General features: G+C 38.3%; 1 protein-coding gene across 1 annotated transcript in view; it reads right to left on the bottom strand.

The window, feature by feature from the left end:
* Nucleotides 1-16,203, bottom strand: part of LOC124168682 (thyrotropin-releasing hormone receptor-like) — a 101,765-nt gene that overhangs the window by 84,658 nt on the left and 904 nt on the right. The window lies entirely within an intron of this gene.

Genomic DNA, 16,203 nt, shown 5'->3' with positions numbered 1-16,203 from the left:
TGGTAAAGTAAAAAATGTACTACGACAGGTCATATCGGCAGCGGTTACCTCATACTGTGACGCCCGTCTCCCGAGGACCCGGATTATCTCTGAGAGCCCGAGAAAGGGTTCGAAAAAGGGTCGCCCTTCGGTCCAGTATACCCGACCATTTCTAGGCCCCACGAAACTACCACTAACCAAAGGTAGAACTCTGAACATAAAGCATTTGTATGAAACTCTGTCGAAGCTCATGAGGCCGTAGGCTATATCGTTTTTCACATTGCTTATTCGACTAGAACAATGTTTATTAAACAGCGTTTAACCGTAAACTTTAAGTTTATACGATCGAAAGAGTGAAGAAGAACACGCGAAGAACTATGAGAACGGCGAAACGATCGTCTTCTTTATCTCTTCACGGGCAAAATGTTTGATTGGTGGTATTCGTTGTTTTTTTATACAGAGAACGACATTTTTGCCTTGCAAATACCTTTTCAAAATTAAATTTTATCTATTCTTTGATTTTGTAAATGACCGAAAATTAGATTTCAATTTCCGAGGAGCAGAAAAGTAAGTGAATATCGAACTTACGTATGCTATATGGACAAAATATTCACGTAAGGAAATATTGATATTATTCCTCTTACATAAAATAAAGCACAAAGACAAAAATTTCCCCACGGCAATACAAACTACCAAAAACGTTCAGCGTTCTACCTTTCTTGTGGTTAACATTTGCCTGTATCTCAAATTTGAAAATTTTATCTCACAGTTTTCCATTGTGTCTTTTCTCCTTAGCGAGCCCAAAAGTGAGAGGATTACAAAATCGTACAGCATATATTTTTTCAAGTATAATTCACACTAATACACACGAATGCGTGATCTAATGCGGGAAGCAATACTTTGCCTGAGCTAAATATTTACCGTTAGCAAGATCTAAGTGTGAACAGGATAAAATGGGTAGTGCGGGTGAATTAGCTGATCGACCATTTGGAGTAAGACCAGTATTACTTCCCTGATCTATTGAGCCCCTTTAAAATTTAAGAAAATTGCGTAGGCGCCCGTTTAAGAGCTACATATTCTTAACACTAGAACCGCGGACGGGACTTTATTGTCCCATCGCCCTTTGCAAATGTTTGCCATTCGTGTATTAGTGGTTTGATCCCTTTAAAATTTACTGACTTTCGCCCATTTTTTATGCTCTTTCGAATGGTCATATTTAAAATATTGTACGATGTTTGGTTCGCGAGAAAAACGACGATTTACCTAGAACCGCGGGATGGGACTTTTTTGTCCCATGTGGGGAAAACATACAATTTCAGTTTTTTTGTACACTTATTTTGTATTTATCATAACAAAAGTTTATTACGAAGGGGATCGATGCACAGATATCGTTATTCTGCCAGTTAGAAGCGCAGAAGGGAATAATCTGTGCACTGCGCCGGCCGCGTCACCTCTGCCCGGCGCGTCTGCAGGTCTGAGCTTGCAACCAACACGCTTCGCCTTGCAGCACATTTAAACGTTAAACATTACCTAAACACGTGTTTTGTTCACCCAAACCACAAAAAAACCGTCAATCATACTTAAACATGACAGGATCAACGTATTTTGTCAATGGGACAAAAAAGTCCCATGCCGCGGTTTTGGTGGGGTTGGAAAGTTCAGCGGTTCTACTGTTAAATCAATCTTTAACAGGGGCTGATTCTCAAATTCTCCGTACAAACCTAACTTGTATGGTATGGTATTTGGAGGAGGCGACCGTCAGCTTAGGTCATTTGCGCCATGAGGGAAGGGGTAGGTAAGGAAGGGTGGAGAGAAACCCGGCGTCGGCTTTAGCCTACTCTTAAAGAAAGGCGCCAAGGGGACCACGGCTTAACGTCCCATCCGACGGACGGAGTGTTGCGCTTGAAATGTCTTCCACACAACATTCAAACAGGGATCGGGCAGTCTCTGAAAATTCTCTGCCCCTGCAGGGATTTGAACCCGAGCCCGCTGGGTGGGAGGCCAACACTCTAGCCACCACAGCAACCCGATCCCCCAGAAAGCAATACACATATGTTAAACGAATTGGGTCGGGAGCCGCTAGAGACTTGGAGGCTGCAGGCTACACTTGATTGAGTAATTTAGAATACATATCTTTCAGAGCGAAAGAGATAGCATCATATTAGAACTCTAATATATGTTTGGTCCCAAAGAAACTAAAAATTACGAGAGAATTTTGCTGAACGGATTGGTATGGGAATTCCTTATTCCCCCGCACGATAGGAGACTATAATAAATCCTAGGCCTAATTTTGTTAGAGCATTTCCTTTTTCATTTGCACACTGCTGGTGTCCTAGTATGTATGGAATATTTTTGGCAGGGCCTTGAAGAAGCTAGAATCCGTGAAGCGTGCTGTGGGAAGATTTTCGTACGAGAGAGTAAAAGAAAGATGCTACTTTGCACTCTTCCTGCCATAACTTGAATACGCAGCGAGCGTAAGAGACCGGTTCAGAAAGAATAAATCCGTTAATTTAATGAAATAAAAAATTAAAGCTGCGCGATTCCTCAAAAACTGCAACGGAGACACCACACCAACCCGATCCCCACAAACCTAACTTAACCAGTAGAATATTTAATAGTAAACGATACTTGAGAATCGATTATTTTAGGGATTGACGCCCAAATATAAATCCTGACGTCATGACCTGAAGTTAATTTGGAAATTAAACAGTATAAGGTAGCATAGCAGTAATACTTTGCGTGTTTTTTTTGGGTTAGGGGGGTTGCGTCGACAAAAAAGTCATTTTGCACTAAAACCCGTCCCTATGTAAAAAAATAAATGTTGTTTCCTGCTAGATTATAACGAGTATTATTAGTTCGAATAAAAAATATGAATGCATTTTTTAAAACGAATTTTCAGTTTTTTTAATGTTGATTTCCTTTTAAAAGGCAATTACTCGTGACAAACGCCCCGGAGAATCACCGATGGTATGATTTAAGGTACCGCTCAGTTAGGGCTTGTCTCGAGGGGACCGAAACTTATCACACTCCGTCAGGATGTGTTTAACACTCAAATGTGAATCGCATTCTTCACACCAAGGAGGGTTCTTCTCATCTGTAAAGAGGTATGAGTGTGAGAGAAATGTGCCCTATCCTCAGGCGTGTAATTATGACTTCTCTCCGGTTACTCCTGATGGAGGAGGGCCATGATGATACCACCGCTTTTATAGCGCGGAGCTTATTGCTTTCAGTCTCATCCTCCGAATGTTGCCATATGTTGACTATGACCCTTCGAAACATTGCCATAAGGTCCTCCGCAGTCATCATGTCCCATTTAATTTCAGCAATATCTAGTGCCTCCTTTGCTGCCTTATCTGCGCACTCGTTGCCAGGCATACCCGTATGTCCGGGTACCCACATAAAGGAGATATTAATGGCCCTGCTGTTGAGGGAAGGAAGAGTTCCTTGGAATCCTGGACGAGAGGGTGGATTGGGTAATACGCTGAAATGGTTTCCACACCGCTCATAGAGTCACTACAGATAAGGAAAGAACCGGAATTGTCTTTTATATTCTTTAGAGCCGTCCTAATGGCCATTAATTCTGCATTGAATATACTGCGTAGTGGATTAAGTCTCGTTTTGATAATCTTGTGATGTTCAGAGGATACAGCGCAATCACATGCCGTAATATTGATATTTACCGCACAAGTAATACTATTCTGAAACTATGAGTACTCGTACTTTCAAATAAATGTCGGATGATTTTGTATCACTGCGGTAAGAATTGTAACGCATTTTAAATCGTACAATATACACATACTTCCGCAAGTACAAATCATACAAATGTACAGGGATTAATGATCTAAGGCTGAGATCAATATTTTGCCTAAGCACCACATCAGCTGAAAACATAAGTACGTAGGTGAGGAAACATTTCATCAGTTGCAACTTATGGATCATTTTTCTCTATAGAAGGGAGGCTTGAACGTTTGCAGGTGCAAAGGAGTCGAGAGAAAAATCATCCAAAACGCGGTGCTTCAGAAGAATGATGAACATAAAATGGAGTAAATGATGAGGAAGTTCAAGGAAGAACTGGAGAAAAGAGAAGTATTCTAAAAACCTTAAGGAGAAGACGGGACAACTTATAGTTGGCCATATTATGAGACATGATGGCCTGATGGAATAAGTTGTAGATGGACAGGTGCAGGGACGCCGACTTACAAAAAATATTGGGGGGGCCCAAACCGGGGATCTTTCCCCGGGAAATTTTATAAGTAGTGAGTTTTAAGTTTTTTAAGCATTTTAGAAGAGTCATATGATCAACATTAGTACTCTGAGAACTCTTATCTTGATATCTGGACTCTCCGGGCGAAATTGACAAGCCTGACACTTTTTTCCAAACACCTATTACAAATTATTGAGGGGGCTCGGGCCCCCTCAAGCCCCATGGAGTCGGCGCCACTGGACAGGTGGAAGGTAAGACGAGCAAGGGACAGCCCCGAATGAATTACATATTATGGACATATTATAAAGGATGTTAAAGAGAATAAATACGTCTGCAGGAATATTTCTCGGGTTTCCCACCGGGTGTCGTATCGGGTTGTAGTTCCCAACGTTTCCATGACTAAGTCCGTCATCGTCATTAACCCCTGATGACGATGACGGACTTAGTCATGGAAACGTTGGGAACTACAACCCGATACGACACCCGGTGGGAAACCCGAGAAATATTCCTGCAGAGCATACGCCGGGAAAAACTCAGATTCTACAAATAAATACGTCACCTTGAAAAGGCTATCGGATGGGAGAGCGGATTGAAGAGCTGCGTCAAACCAATCCCAGGCTTGTTTACTTATGATGATGAATCACCATATCTATCATTTGCATGACCGAAGTTTGAACATGATAAAACAGGCAAGTACGCGTGAATCAGCAGATCGACAACTTGGAGTGTACTACGGACAAAGCTCGACGATGCAATTTCATTCAGACTATCTTGAGGGTCTTTCGGGCACAGCTCTTTTTGTGCGAAAATTTTTCAAAAGCGCAAGGAACGAACCCGCTCCTCTTCATCCTAAAAAAAAACACCAAAAGCCGCTTTTTCCTGCTTCTGTCAAAGCCAAAGCTCTAACCTCACTCTTTTTGCACATGCCCCGACTAGGTACGACCACCACATCCCGTGATTTTTGCTTCGCTTTTTTTGCACCGCGGTTTCCCGCGGTATATTTAGATGCACGAGCCGTGTTTATCCTATATCCCTGCCTTGAGGATGTATCGATGCGTTCACTCCACTTCTTTTTCAGAGAAAAGACGGAAATGGGCCATTGGCCCATTTTTCTCCAACAGTCCTTCCCTCCTTTGCCTTAACCCATTAGTGAATAGCGTCCGATATATCGGACGCGCGTATTACTTTTTTGTCTGGGCTCCAGTTGACTTGTGCAACATTTTGATACTATATTAAGTTCAAATGGATGTCTGTCTTCACCGCCCCACTAATATTTTAGTTGACTCATTGAATTTATCGACTTGAGAAGCATTAGTGCATTAATTCTAATGTAAAGTGGTGCATTGCTAGAACACATGCGAGAATGCGTGGATGCGAGACGGAAAAATAACCCGTTCTAATTTCGTTCGTGCATTCGCGCAATTCCACGCCATTTTAGAAATTAATGCAGCTCTAACCTGCGCAATTCCATGCCCCGTGTAAAACGGCCTTAATCTTAAACCCATTAGTGCATATCGCCCGATATATCGGACGCGCGTATTTAATTTTTTTCTGGGTTCCAGTTGACTCACGCTACATTGTGATACTGCATTAAGTTCAAATGGTTGTATGTCTTCACCGCTGCGCTAATATTTTAGTAGACTCCTTGAATTTATCGACTTGAGAAGCATTTATGTGAGACATGGCATTGAAAGAATTTTCAGTTACCCACGCGGGGTAAGTAAGTTATTTTTTATTGTAGTATTTTGCTCAATATGTTGATAACTTTTATCTCATTTTTCCTCTAAAGGCTGATCTTTTTATTTCCCATATTATCAAGTTTTTCTGTACTATTTTGAATCTGTAATAAACGCTCGTCCGGTGTATCGGACGGGCTGTATCACTTAAACTATCGATTGTAAAAATTTAAAAATTGCAGAAATAAGTTAAAATGACCCTTATTAGCCAGAATAATTACTTTCTGAATGAATATTTGACAAATATAACTTTATGCACTAATGGATTAAACTCTTCTAAAGTCTACTTTCTCAGGAGAGATGTCGTGGAACAACGTAACTAAATTTAAACGAAGACATCGTATTGCCCAAACAGAAATTACGAAAAGTAAAGGGAAGAAATTGGGCTTATCAAACGAAAATGAGTTCATTTGTCACACCCCTATTTCCGACGTAACTCCCTACTGATGTAACCCCACTTCCTCACCTTTTACCATGCGACATGACGCAAGTCCGGAGGTTTTTGGTTGTTTGTATGATTTAAAATCCAAATCTGTTTCTGTGCCTCCTCTTAAACACCCCCACCACGATACCCCCCTATTTTAACCTCCCCTTTCTTCTTTTCTCCCCCACCACATTCTTCCTTCTGATCCTTTACCCCTCTCGCCCCCCCACTATTTTTGAAGATATACATTAAAGATATCTCTTTTGGAATTGGAATTCATTTGTTAGTTTCTAGCAGTACCTGAGTATGATTGCATAACAATTGAAACACGTGTAGTACTCTGTCAATGAATTGTAGGCAATACGATATCTTCGTTTAACTTTAACTTCAAACTCTTCTCCTTGTAATGATGTGGCAAAAGTAATATTGTAAAGGGATTCATCACATGGGATTATTTTTACCGCCAAAACTGTATGGAAGAAGGTTGAAAAATGCCTTGACGATGGAATAAAATGAAATAATAAAAAGAGATTAAAAGATACGCTCTTTCCAAAAACTGCTGAATACGTTTATTAGAAACCATCAGGTCACCAGGCGTTGCTCGGGAAGGATTATAATCACAGAATTGAGAAACTTATAACTTAGAATTAACATGGTCACATAGCAGGATATTATGTCTTCTCTTTGAACGTAACATTTTAAGCCTTGGTGTGTGGGGGCTTTCATGTAAAAATAAAACTGTCACAAAAAGTTTACTCGGTTTTTGTATATTTCAAATCGGTACTTACCAGAGGCGTCATTGAAAAATTAAGAATGCCAGAACGCACTTTTTTATATTTCTTTAAAAGTGAAATATTACTGTGTGTTTTTTTTTATTACAAGTCATTATATACATTTTCTTAATATATTTTTGTTTTGGTTACGAATGTATAAATTAGAAATTTTGAGGCAACAAAATTGATAACAGTGTTATTTGACTATTTTTGTTAACCCTTTCTAACCCAGAGCTGATTTAGGGAAAAATTATTTTTCAAGATTTTTCATTCTGAAAACTTAAAAATTTTCACTCAATTATAATTATCGTGGCAGCTAAATATTCCGTCATTAAAATTTACTCAACAAAATAATGGGTAGTTTAGATATTTCCAAAAAAGAGCTGAATGTTTAAACATATTGCATGTTGCTTTGAAGCAAAATTGGGTTATAAAGAGTTAAGTAGTTCATGCCCTGGTACTTAAAAAAGGCGCCTTGTTCATCACTAAAAAAATCCGGAAAAATGAGCACACCACTATAAGGCCATAAGTGGACTCTTTACTTTTTATAAGCAACTTCTTGTTATCGTGTTGCTACTAAGCCCTTCCCGTCCATCAAAGATGAAAATGCAACAGATGAGAAGAACTCCCAAGAATCCACGGCACACTTTACTTGATGGAGAGGAGGAACCCTAGAGGCGAACCGCAAAAACCCGATCCATTATCTCATTGAACTCTTTCGTGGAATTCGGTTTCACCAAAATATGGCGCCAGCCCCGGATATCAGATTCCATCACCATCAAAGCCCTTGTACACACTCTCCCTTAGATGGTAGCTTAAGATGGTAGCTTGGTAGATGTCATTATATAGGTGTTCTTAAGATAAGCAGAGAATGATGCCGCGAAAAAATCTTTATGTACAGGTTGTTTCAGGAGGAATCTGAAATACTTCATGAGGCGGCAGGGGAGACAATATTACGCATTTTCTGCCCTTTAAACGTGAGGTCACAACTCCTGTGTTACTGAGCAACACAAACATTTTTTGGATACACTTTGCAGTTAATATGGAATCGGATTTTTCTAGGGTATCAAGCCTTTTCGTCGTTTAATTTTATATTTATAATTTTAAGGACATAAAAAATTAAGGGTGGACGAAAATGTTGCGATTGTAATTGTCTGAAACAATTTATCTTTGAGCTTCACTAAACGAGAGCTTTGAGCAGGCATCAATGACACGATTGCGCAATTGCGCCCATTTTGAGATTACGTAGTTTCAGGCAATTTTAATCGCACATATTGGTCCATCCTGTAGTATTTAATGTCATTCGGCATCCAGAGTATCAAATAATATATCGTAAAGGCTGGATACTAAAGAAAAACCGTTTTCATGGTAACTACAAAGTGTATCCAAAACAATGTTTGCGTTGCTTTAGCTCAGTAACTAAGGAGTTGCGACCCCATGTTTATGCGACAAAAATGCTTAAAATCGTCTCCCTTATCACCCCCTGAAGTACTTCAGATTCCTCTTGAAACAACATGTATGTATATAAAAGAGAATGTCAGTCTATCCGCTATACCTATCCATATGGCAACACGGATTGCAACCAAAATTAGTATGTAGAAGTATGCTCATACTCCAAAAGCCCGTAGTGCTACTTCTGGTTGTGTTAGACGCGTCCTTGGCGTCGTTTCCTCATTACCGTTTCTTACTTCACGCCATACAACTTTTGTGGTAGGGCATTCTGCCTGGTAGATACACCTCTTGATACGCTCGAAGAGAAAGCATTATTATTATATTGTACAAGTTACAAGTTGGCTATTTGCCAGGTGGTAACAGTTTATACAAAATAAAAAAACAAAAATATTTTAAATGAAAAATATATCACCAAAATGAAACTAGATAGTGAATATTTAAAATGCAATGATATTAATTTTCCATTATAAATCCTTTACACCTCTTTTTGAAAATCCTTACGTTGTTAGGGTAGGGCTTAAACAGTTCTGCAGGGAGTCTATTCCATTCCGTAATCGTCCTGTTGAGGTACGAGAATTTCTTTACGTTAGTCCTATGTGGCCGGCATTTCATCTTGTATTCGTGATCATTCCTACCAATATAGCTGGGGTATTGAATCTTCTTCAGTAGTTCCCCCCATGCCATTTCTCCCTTAAGTGTGCGGAAGAGTGCGCAAAGCCTATTTATTTTTCTTCTCCGTCCTAGTGTGTCCCTTCCCAGTACTTTCAGCATAACTCAAAGGATTTCGCATTTAAATCAATCCTCTTGGTGCAAACCTTTTCGCTTGGGTATGCGTTCAAACGACGTTTTTGATCTACGCACTCAAGGACACACAACGATCAATGTTGCGGAGCGGGATATATGCTGTTCTCGTGCGCGGTACACGGAAAACATTTTTTCCATTGTTTGTTATTGCATATGAATACCATCATAATACTCGCTTTATTCCTATGCCTAAAAATCCTGCTATAAGACCATGGATTCCAAGTTCCAATTTTCCCACTTCTCTGGGTACTATCCTTCCCGAGTTACGGCGGGCCTGCTAGTAGTAAAAGTGAAAGGTTGCAGGAAAAAACAGAATATACACTGAGAAAAGGAAGGTGTTTTTTTAATTTTTTGTACTGAGCGAACTACCATGGAAGAGGGAAGCATGAACAAAAGAGGCCGAGTTGAAAAATAATTATCAAGAGTTAGGTCTTACACGGAGCCTTTAATTGAAGTTACATGATCTGTCGGTAATTTCAACCTCTGAAATGTATTCTTTTTATAAATTTTAAAATAAGATAAGTTAGTTTGTTTTTTCTAAGAAATCATCAAAAGTTGGGCCAAAGTTTTTATTGAAATATTTTTTTATTTTACATAAAAACTTTGAATCGAATACTTGAAAGTACCAAATACAAGCACATAAAAATAAAGAAAATCGGAGCAGGAGTAAGAAAATGCTATTGGAAGTGTTGCTACTGATGATCAAAGAGGTAAGATAGAGCCAAGTTTGTGAAGACGTTTGGGGATAGAGAAAAGGGATAAAATGCTCGAAGGGAGGGAATTAAGAAGTGAGGGGAAGCGGAATAAAAGTGAGCGTTGAATGAGTGATAATCTGAGAATTGGAACGTGGAGCGGATAGTGGGTGCGCGTAGGGCGGGAGGGAAATTTAGAAAAGAAAGGAGTTCAGGACAGTCTGTGATTGTGTTGAGGAATTGTAGATTAATTCAAGGTCACATTAAGCCGTAGAGGATTTTAAGTCTCTCCAGTTGACGGTAAATAAAGGAAGGGAGCTGCGTCAAACCAATCTTAGAATTGGTGACTAATTATGACACTGACACATCCATCGTTTCTCCGACCTACCTGCTCTAGTGCCTTTTTTACCCCTAGACAGCAAGTTCATCTAGCGAATGTGTCAGAACTGCACCTCCTGGAGCACTCATTACCTTCAGTTCCAAGGTCATAATCCAATTACACGCAATTACGGATGACTGAGTAACCTCAGACCAGAATCAAATTTCCCTAGCCAGGGAGAGTGTATCTGATGACATCATTCCCTCTCATCAAGCAGCCATTAATCCAAGAGCTAACGATCGAATCCAGTCAGTGGAAATATCACGGGCACGACCTCCGTGCGTGCGCCACTAATCAAATCATCATCCCATGCCCGACGCACCGGCTAAGCGTTCCGATCATTAGCTGTATTATTGCTCCTCAGCTCATAAATCTTTATTACCTTGCTAGAGGGTTGATATGCAAGTTTGATATTCAGGGTAGCTGCCGATACGTCAAGTCGCAATCCCCCGACTTCTAGCCATTACCAAGGCCACTTTCACCCATTTCAACGCCGAATTATAAGGTAACTTATCCCATTTGTCATTTGTTTTTTGTAATAATTAAATACATAACCCGTGCGAAAACTTCGCTCTGATATGACGAGCTACACTCGTCATTGCGCGATTTGACATCGAAAAATCATGACGGGCTACACTCGTCATTTCAGGGTAAGGAGTTTACTAGGTAACCCGCGCAAAAAATTCGCACTTTCACGTTATAAGGGAATAATATATTAAGGAATTGTAGTAATTGGGTTATAAATAGAAAAGAAAGTGTATCACAAAGTACTTTCTTTTTCATTGTTTCCTTGCAATAATATACAATACATATGAATGCAATTCAGGCAAGAGACCAGTTTGGCACCAGTAGGAACGATCATGACGTCTGATACTGAATAATGGCTCGCAATTTACAAAACTTGTTTAAAGGCAATATTAGACGTGGCAATGTTGTCGTCTGTAAATTTTTGTTTGTGATTTTCATTGACATAAACATAAGTATCACATAAAGCGTGAACTCTATAAAATGCTACAACTGTCCATGCGAAAAAACGGTTTCTGGAAAGTACAATCCGTCTCTCTGAGGAGTCTGGACCTATGCTTTATTAACTGTCATTGCAAAGGTCACTTATGGATTTAACGAATTTTTAAACCTTTTTTAAAAACTAAAAAAATGTGCTGAGTTTGTACACCTTGAGCGAGTAATTGACAAGAAAAAATGGAAACTTTAAAGGCAAATAAATGGGTAAATTGTGAAATTTGAAATTGTATTTGTCGTCAGAAGCCAGTGATTTAACATTTAAAATGATACCTCATTCATCACTGTAGGTATACCATTAACGGATATATACGGAATGACATAAAAATACATTTCTGTATTAATAATATATATGAAAAAGTCTTGGAGTATAGGCCTGGGATTGAAATGCAAAAATATTTCCTGACGATTCCATGTATTTCTTGTATCTTCTTCAGGGCTGGGAATAATGGTTACAATAAAGTAATTCATTAAGGCAGGAACTATGTATTAAAAAATATAATTAAAATAATTGCGAGTTTCATATATCCAAATAGATGATTATGATATTTCACTAGCCTAGTTACAATCTGTAAATAAAGTGCAAATAAGGTATGCAAAAATTCTTGTCTCATCTTTTTCACTTATAAACAATTGAGTTCTTTTTAATTTTTTTAATTTATTGTAAAAAAGAAACGTTGAAAAATCGTCCTTCATATATTAATTTATTGAAACCATAATTCATAGCCCCGAAGAAGATATAAGAAATATAGCGAAACGTCGGCAAACAGTTTTGCATTTAATTCCCAGAGCTATAATCTAAGATATTATTAATTACTATATAACTGAGTTCATGGAAAATAAATCGATTTTTTCGGTTATAAAACCTTAAAAATTTCTTAAAATCGCAGTGGAAATAAAAACGAACTATATCCCTGCATGAAAACCCTCAGATAGCACCAAATTACATTTATTCCGACACCAATGATTGAAGTAAATAAATAATTTTATGATTATTTATCACCAAAACAATATTATAAACCAAGGAAAAAATAGTATTGATGTCGAATTTATTAATATATTGAGAGGCTGGTTATTTCCTCATGAGAATGCTGAATTTCCATTTGAGGCATTACTTTATTTTCCCCAAGATAAGGGTTCCACTGATTATTTTAATTTCTTACACTCATCTATTTTTCCTCAAATTGTATTTGATTATAGTTTTATCTAATGAAAATTTCCTATTGTTTTGTTCTAATAGTATTTTATTACGATCTTCCAGTTTTTTCACTTATATTTATTCATCATATCACACATGTTACCATGATGAGCTACTATAGTTTAATTCTTGTTAGAAAAATGTACTGCCGAGGATTGTCGTATATTCACCGCTTGGCAACCCTTGCACAAGGTTGTATCTTCTAAGGTGCCTAATTTAACTTATTTTCTACGTATTATGGTGTAATTTTTGGGCAGTGAAAAGAATATCTATATTATAATTTCTGCCTAAAGAACTTTCTGCTTGCGATCATGAAGATATTTAAGTACGTTGCTTCAATAGTTGTCTTCAGTAAACCAGTGAACTTTTCTGGAGACACATCAACGTGTACCTTCGGAATAACCCGTAGCTATATGGCTACACAAGGAGGTAACGCAGAATCTAATTTTTTTCAATTGATAAAAAGGATGTGACCTTGATAAAAAGGATGAATCTTCAAAGCAGGCACATTTTTGGATTAAAGGAAGTTAAAATAATCCACAAAATTTCTTTACTTTCATGATACTTGCATGTAATTCAAAGACTTTTTTTTTGACCAACCAGGTTTGACCAAGAAGGTTTCCATATTGGTATGGTATTTGGAGGAGGCGACCGACAACTGAGGTCATTTGCGTCAAGAGGGAGGTAGGTAAGGAAGGGTGGAGAGAAACCCGGCGTCGGCATTAGCCTGCTCTTAACTAAAGGCGCCAAAGGGATCACGGCTTAACATCCCATCCGACGGACGGAGTGTTGCGCTTGAAATATCCTCCACACAACACTCAAGCAAGGATCAGGCAATCTCTGAAAATTCTCTGCCACCGCTGGGATTTGAACCCGAGCCCACAAGGTGGGAAGCCACCACTCTAGCCTCCACAACAACCCGATCGCCGGTTTCCATATATTGAATTTCCTTTAGGCACCCATCTGATTGTGTCAGTGGGCTTAATTCTACGATATTCAAAAAAACTAATAAATGGATTAAGTTACCGCAAGCTTCAACAACATACCTGTGGAAATTCGGTAAAAAAAATGAGTGCGGGTTTTCTTCAAGAATCTCATATACTCAGAATAGTGGGATATATCCATATGGCAAAGTTTGGCGAAATTGGTTAACATGAATGAAAATGTAAAATAAACATAATGTTATTTCAAATATTTTCAGCAATATGCAACTTGGAAAAAGTGAAATGGAAGGGAATCGTCAAAAAATAAAATTAAGAATAATTTAAGCACATTCGGTAAATTGTTCTTGGCCAGGTAAACTGCGATTATCCCTTACGATTGCATCGACTGTGATTTTAGGATGAAGTGAGACGAACAAAAAATAATTCTGGATATGATGACCGCTGATGCCAAGGGGTGAAAAGTATTTTTGTTCCCAAGAGAACATCCGAGCTGTAATAATAAAAATGTCCAAAGTAAAATATGTCTAGTTCTTCTAAGAACAGGCAGTGATAACCTTCACTACGAAGACCGAGAATTTCACATGAATCGTCTTTTAAATTTTGGAAAACATGCAAGCTCTGATTAAAATATGTTTTCCTTTTTGTTCCATATTGTTTTTCTGTATTTTGGCGGACAAAATTTCAGCGGCACGATGGCCTGAGACTATTTATGAACCAGCTTTTGTACAAGACGGCCGCACCCATATTTTTTCTACTCTGTAAATTTAACCTTTAAGGTTTCACTCCCCCGGCGTCTTTTCAAAGTGAAATCAAAGCAAAATAATTCCATTTACTTCACACAAAAAATAGCATAATAGAGTGAACCGAAATTTTCGGCTTAAAATTATGAGAATTTTATTGAATGTACTACATGTTCTCATAAAAAGACGAAAAATTTAACTTCTATTTTGCACGCACTTGATGAAGATCGCAGAAAATCTATTCGACTATTCAAGTCTTTCGCGGTATCCTTGTGGAGTAGTCAACCTTCCTTACATTTAAAACGATTGCTTGGGACCACTGTCTGTCTCTTCTGTGCCGTGGTCACTACTTTGATTCTCCTAGAAACAATCCTTATGTTTAGCGGTGACTATTTTCACCGATGTCAAGCCGATACCAAGGCAATGGGTCACAATTCTATAAACGGGATAACGTTTTCGTCTTACCTTTTTTCTGCTTGTCATCGACAAAAGCACAACCCTCGAGTATTCAACCCTCCTTATATCATATTTCTGATAAGTTGCCTGCTCACAGCCTGACACATGGTCTAAATGTTAAAGAAACCCTCAATAACTTTAGTATCTAAGTTGCCATCGAGGAAACAGGAATGAAAGTTGTTGATTTTGACAAGTAATGAGAAGAACACGGAGGTTCGCATTATCGTGCATAAAATCTTCCGAGGAAAATAAAGAAAAAAATATAATAAATTGTAAGAAGTGGTTTTTAAATAATTCAATCGCTGATTTACGACAAATTGGCGATTGTAACAGGACTTTGCGCAAGGAGTAAGCGCTCGGAGGATAAAGAAAAATCGCCCAGCTGAGGACGGCGCGTACACAGCGGGGACTTCTGTCGACAGGAACCAAAGGCGATTTTGATAACTTTTAGTATCAAAGTTGCCATGAAGGAAAAGGAATGAAAGCTGTTGTTGATTTTGACGGGTAAGAAAAAGAACACCGAAGTTCACAATATTGTACGAAATATCTCCCGAGGAAAATAAAGAAAGGAATATAATAAATTGTAAGCAGGACAGGGCAGTGTTTCAAATACATGTACTTTAAAATACGCATTTGAAACATAGTTGTAATTTGTATTTGGTGTTTCAAATAGACGATCTGAATGTATTTTGTATTTTAAAATACAAATTTTTGGTATTTTCCCATTCGAAAAAATAAAAAATGCATTTGTAAAATACTTATTAAGTAGCTCCGATAACACTTCCACAACATTTTTATTCAGAGATTACTTCGTTTTCGTCAGAATCGTTTTCTTCGTGTTTGCAACTATCCATAACGTGCCTAGGCAAGTTACATTTTTGTAAGATCTCATAGTGTCCATAAAAAATTAGTTTTATATTTTAAAAAGTATTTAAAGTACTATTTTGTTTTTGTTTTTCGAATACTCAAGTCAAATGTATTTTGCATTTTACATTTAAAATACAATAGGGTGGTTTCCTATTATTTTTTATTGCCTAAATCGAAAGATTATTACTCCTGGAGTACGCATTTCACGCTTTTAGATTTTTAAATGACGATATCTATTTTTCGCGATTAAATGAAAAGTGAAAATTTTCAAGCGCGCGAAAACGCGACGGCTAAGTAGAAATGATGGGAAAAGTCCGTGTGACGTATTTCTGGTTCCAGCTGTCGGCGTGTGAGGTGACCTTGGGGCGAGGCTTGAGCGATGCAGGCTGCTAGCAGGTAGCTGAGTACCCTGCTAGCAGGTAGCGCTTGGCTTAAACAAGGATTATTATTCCCCTATCAGACGATAGAAACTTTCCGACCTTAGGCAATTGTAATGTGTGATTATTAAGATATGTTTCCCTGAGATCTGTGCCTC

Source organism: Ischnura elegans, chromosome 12 (genome assembly GCF_921293095.1).
Source record: "Ischnura elegans chromosome 12, ioIscEleg1.1, whole genome shotgun sequence".
Classification (NCBI taxonomy): domain Eukaryota; kingdom Metazoa; phylum Arthropoda; class Insecta; order Odonata; family Coenagrionidae; genus Ischnura; species Ischnura elegans.
This window is presented reverse-complemented; position numbering and strand designations above follow the sequence as displayed.